Source organism: Astatotilapia calliptera, chromosome 11 (assembly GCF_900246225.1).
Source record: "Astatotilapia calliptera chromosome 11, fAstCal1.2, whole genome shotgun sequence".
In the NCBI taxonomy this organism is placed as follows: Eukaryota; Metazoa; Chordata; class Actinopteri; order Cichliformes; family Cichlidae; genus Astatotilapia; species Astatotilapia calliptera.
Window position 1 is genome coordinate 2,535,250 of NC_039312.1, and position 6,000 is coordinate 2,541,249.

Below are 6,000 nucleotides of genomic sequence, written 5' to 3' on the forward strand. Positions count from 1 at the left end.
TTATTTATAATAAATATGAATAAATTAGTGCAATTTCTTTAACCATAAAGAATAACTAAATCCTTCAGGACAGTGTCACATCAATGCACTGAACTCACTATGTTATCCCTCTAACAGCCTCCACATGTTCTCACTGTAATTTCCCCTCATGAATGAATTTATGCTGCACTAATCTGAATGTTTGCAAGGAAATCAAACGCATTTCACTCGCAGTACTCGAGCTGACTTACCTTTGCTTGAATGACAACTTGTACGCGCTGATTCCACAGATAAGGTACGAAAATATGTCAGGCTACGTCAGTAGCGGTTGGTCTTCAGGGTTTCTACTCCACGGCCGTATTTCATACGGGTCCACATTTCCAATGCACGCTATTTTCTGCAAGTACCGCTGCTTCGCCTCTGAATGAAATCGGTCTCTATACAGTTCATTCTCTTTTGAGCTGCTTTTAAGCATCTTTCTTGTAGTCATCGTTCCAACACAGTGTGTTTGGTTTGATTCGTAGACCCCGAAAATGGCGCTGCGCTCCCATAATGCATTGCGGCGTGACGTCAACTCCAAAGCCCTATAGAAGAAAATAAGATAGATTTAATTTTATAGGCTACGGGGCGAATTTGTCAGTTATTTTGATGCTGCAGTTGCAGGATGATCAGTTAACGGTGCTCTATATACACTGCTAAAAAACCCAAAGGGAACACTTAAATAACACAATGTAATTTAAGTATATATTCTTAGTGCTTATTTGCTGATTGTAAACTAGGTCACAGGTTGACAGGAAACTGCATGCCTTTGTAGAGCATATGAGGTGCAGACAGAAAGTGAAACTAAGCAGAGTGTTTGATCGAAGCTTAAAATGTACTTGACGTGTAGAGGAAGTATATAATAATCAGGCTGGCTGCTGCTGCTTCAGACCTGAGCTGTGTGCTCAGTCTCCATTTCCGGAAATGTAAAATAAAGATCATTTTTAGTTAGACCACTTTGAGCCTTGAGTTTTTCTTCGCCGCCAAAAGAATGCAAAGAACTGAATTTAATAAAGTCAATCACACGTCTGTGAAATCCAACTGTTCACTTAGGAAGCAACACTGATTGACAATCAGTTTCACATGCTGTTATGCAAATAGACAACAGGTGGAAATTATAGGCAATCAGCAAGACATCCCCAATAAAGGAGCAGTTCTGTGGTGGTGACCACAGACTGCTTCTCAGTACCTATGCTTTCTGGCTGATGTTTTGGTCACTTTTGAATGTTGGTGGTGATTGTACTCTAGTGTAGCATGAGACGGAGTCTACAACCCACGCAAGTGGCTCAGGGAGTGCAGCTCATCCAGGATGGCACATCAGTGCGAACTTTGGCAAGAACGTTTGCTGTGTCTGTCAGTGTAGTGTCCAGAGCATGGAGGCGCTACCAAGAGAGAGGCCAGTACTTCAGGAGATGTGGAGGAGGCCGTAGGAGGGCAACAACCCAGCAGCAGGACCGCTACCTCCTCCTTTGTGCAAGAAGGAACAGGAGGAGCCAGAGCCCTGCAAAATGGCCTCCAGCAGGCCACAAATGTGCATGTGTCTGCTCAAACGGTCAGAAACAGACTCCATGAGGGCTCGACATCCACAAGTGGGGGTTGTGCTTACAGCCCAACACCGTGCAGGACATTTGGCAATTGCCAGAGAACACCAAGATTCGCAACTTCACCACTGGCGCCCCCCTGTGCTCTTCACAGATGAAAGCAGGTTCACACTGAGCACATGTGACAGACGTGACAGAGTGTGGAGACGCCGTGTAGAACGTACTGCTGCCTGCAACGTCCTCCAGCATGACCGGTTTGGCAGTGTGTCATTAATGGTGTGGGGTGGCATTTCTTTGGGGGGCTGCACAGCCCTCCATGTGCTCGCCAGAGGTATCCTGACTGCCATTGGGTACCGAGATGAAATCCTCAGACCCCTTGTGAGATGTCTGCTGGTGTGGGTGGCCCTGGGTTTCCCCTAATGCAAGACAATGCTAGACCTCATGTAGCTGGAGTGTGTCAGCAAGACGAAAGCATTGATGCAGCAGGTGTTCAGAAAAAATGTGTCTCAGCTGTTCCGATACTCCTGACATACTCCTGGTTTTCCTTTAAGCAGCAGTTGTCTTTCTCTCCTGGATTGGCTGGAGCTTTCTTTAGGTGCCTTCCCAGCATTGACAAATGTCCAGCTGGTATAACCACATTTACTCAGAGCCTTCCTGATGTGATGTTTTTCTGCTTCCCTGGCCGCTGTGTCAGTGGGGATGGTGTTCGGAGGCCATTTACGTGAAAAGGGAAAGTCAATCTCTGAATCGTGGAGGGCACCTCAGGGTACATCTGTCCCCATCTTACAATCCTGTGATTGCAGCCATTCCCCAACTCAATGTGACTCATAGACATTGATCAGTGGTCGTTGATCATTGTTCATGAGAAATTGCATATTAATGATCAAGGAACTGACCTTGGAACTGGAACTGGCAAATGTTCGACCATTCAGACTGCTTGTGGTGAGGCTAGGGGCACAATGGATGATATTACATTGTTGAGCAAAAATATCATCCATTAAACTTTGTTCTCAACCTGAATGAATTAAATCTTGAAGAGCTCACTCATCTTGGTCAAAACAGATGGCGGCAGGCAGTAGCATACAGGACAATCAAGATAAGCGGTTACACAAGGTTATATAGCGTTTTTAGTAGATAAACGTGAATAGCTTAAACATGAATTGAGCTGCACTTTGGGGAAGCCCTCAATGGGGACTGCAGCGACTCCCGCTAATTAGAAGCGAAAGAACTGAAAAAGGGGAGGGAGGGAGGGGCACGAGAACGAACAGCTTGTAAAACTGGGGTGTCATATATAAGAAGTGGAAGGGGCATCTTTGGAGGTGTGGTCCCGCTCCTGAAATTCAGATAATTTATCTCCAAATGTTAGAAGGTTTCTTCAAGGAGCTACTTCTAGATTTCAGAGCCTGTACTTTGTTACTTTTACTTGAGGGAATGGATACCTCTTTGCCTTGTTGCAGAAAAAACAGATTTAAATTCTCATTTGTTTAACATTTGTTCAAAATTCAACGTTTGTTGACAAGACAGATTATGTATGGGACATGCAGGTTTATACTGGGAAACCGGCAGACAATGATCCTGAAGCGAACCAAGTGAAGTTCGTGGTTCTGGAGATTGAGTGGAGGTTTCAAGACACTTTGGATGATAATTTCTTCATCTGCTATGCTCTTGGTGAGGAGCTGTCAGAAGCAAGTGTCATTTTGGCATCACTTCCTCCGTACACAAATAAAACATGCCCAGTCACTTTTGACAGGTGTTACTTTATGCGACTGTATGAAAATTTTAAATGGTTAAAAAAAACAAATGTTCTTGGTAACGTTGAGCCAAGTATTCATATTGTGATAAATAATATACTATGTTTAACCAGATTATTTGTTATAGTCAAATATGAAGATGATGTTTTTAGAACTCGAATTCAAGGTGTATAAGCTTGGATCAATGAGACATACAGCCCACAAATAACAATAAGAAGTTCAGAAACTCAAGTTGATAAATAGATCTAACACAACAAGTGCTGATAATATATCAATTATTACAATTTTTATGATGACTGGGAACACAAAATCCTACTAAACATTGGATGTCGGATAGACGTGCAGATCATCTATTTTGAATGATGGCTATTTTGAGTCAGTGACCAATTCTGGACATCTATCTGGACGTCCAATGATGACCCAACTTGGACATCAATATGACATCCAACATTCGAATTACTGGACTGGGTAATTTTTTTGGAGTGGAGGTCATGGCAGACCAATCCCCAGCTACCAAGACTGGCAACTGGGGCATTGAATGTCACCTCTCTGGTGGGGAAGGAGCCTGAGTTAATGTGTGAGGTTGAGAGGTACCGGCTAGATATAGTCGGGATCACCTCAACGCATGGCTTGGGCTCTGGAACCAGTCTCCTGGAGAGGGGACAGTCTCAGTCTGGAGTTGCCCCTGGTTAGAGGCGACGGGCTGGGGTGGGTATTCTAATATCCTCTCGGCTTGCTGCTGGGGATGTTGGGGTTTCTCCCAGTGGACGAGTGGGTTTGTTCCCTTCGCCTTCGGATCAGGGAACGGGTCCTGACTGTTGAGTGTTCTTATGTGCTGAGTGGCTGTGCTGGGAACGCCTAGCAGATGCCTTTGTCCGCGAGATCTTCAACTCACACCTTCGGCAGAGCTTCAACAGCATTCCGAGGGAGACTGGGGGCACTGAGTCCAAATAGACCATGTTCAGCACCTCCATTGCCGAAGCTGCTGCACTGAGCTGCAGTTGCAAGGTACCGTATTTTCACGACCATAAGGCGCACTTAAAAGTCTTAGATTTTCTTCAAAAAGTACGGCGCGCCCTATAGCGCAGTGCGCCCTGTGTGTTGTAAGGAGGACGTAGTAGAGAACACCATGAGAACGCTAAAGGGTGAAGTGTGGGGGCAACCCTGAAAATGGCAAAGAGACACGCTTATGAAGCACAGTTTAAACTGAAGGCCATCAGCTACGCGGAGGAACATGGAAATCGAGCAGCGGCGAGAGAATTTAAGATTAACGAATCGATGGTTCGCAAATGGAGGAAGCTAGAAAACAAGCTCCGGCAGGTCAAGAAGACGCAGCTGAGTTTCCGCGGACATAAGGCGAGGTGGCTCGAGTTGGACATCCCGGTGAGTCACACTGTGGAGAAGAAGGGGACCAGCACGGTAGCTCTTTATCCTCTCAAGGATACTTGAGAGTGCATGGGAGTTTGCCCAACCAGTCTACATGTGTTTTGTGGACTTGGAGAAGGCATTCGTCTGTGTCCCTGTGGGAGGTGCTGCGGGAGTATGGGGTGTCTGGCCCATTGCTACGGGCCATTCACTCCTCATACAACCGTTGCAAGAGCTTGGTCCACATAGCCAGCAATAATTCGGACTCGTTCCTGGTGGGTGATGGTCTCCACCAGGGCTGCCCTTTGTCACCGATTCTGTTCATAATTTTTATGGGCAGAATTTCTAGGCGCAGCCAAGTGGCAGAAGGCTTCCACTTGGGTGGTCTCAGGATATCATCTCTGCTTTTTGCAGATGACGTGGTTCTGTTGGCTTCTTCAGGTGATGGCCTCAAGCTCGCCTTGGATGTCCCACCAGGAGGAGGCCCCGGAACAGACAAAGGACATGCTGGAGAGATTATGTCTCTCGGCTGGCCTGGAAACACCTTGGTGTTCCCCCCGACAAGCTGGAGGAGGTAGCTGGGGAGAGGGAGGTCTGGGCTTCTCTGCTTGGGCTGCTGCCCCTACGACCCGGCCCCGGATAAGCGGAAGAAAATGGATGGATGGATTGATGGATGGATGAATGTGTGGATGGATGGAGGGTATTCTCTTTTATTTTGAAAAGGTTTGTAAGAGGAAGTAAATGTGGTTATGAGATTTAAAAAAAACAAAAACTATGTTTTTCAACTCCACCCACATTATTTCTTTATTACTCGTGGATGCTATTTTATTTTTAAATTTGTAATTATTTAAAAAATGTATCTCTCACTTGTTTCATCATTTCTTTGCTTCAATGAAGTCGACTCTTCTGGTCTCAGATTAGCCAGAATCCTCCAAACTTCTTTTCCTAATCTGGTAATATGATGCATGTGCTGCTGCTGTCAAAATTCAAATCAGTCCACCATGAACAAAACACGCTGCTCCAAGCAGCATCTGCTTCAGCAGACAGCAGCATATAAGGCTCATTATTCATTTTCAGAAACTTCCAAAAATGAAACAGTTTTAGAATGATATTGCTTTTGCTGTCCCCATCAATCAGTGCTTATCAAAATAGTTTCTCCGCCTCACACCTCAAATATTGTTTAATCACTGAAACATCACAGAGCTGAAAGATTCGGGCTGCACGGAGCTGAAGATGAAACAGGTTAGTATTTGCATTGTACTGCTTGGGGTGCAATATGATTTATGGAATATGGCCTGTGCATGGCAGTGATGCAAATGGCTCTT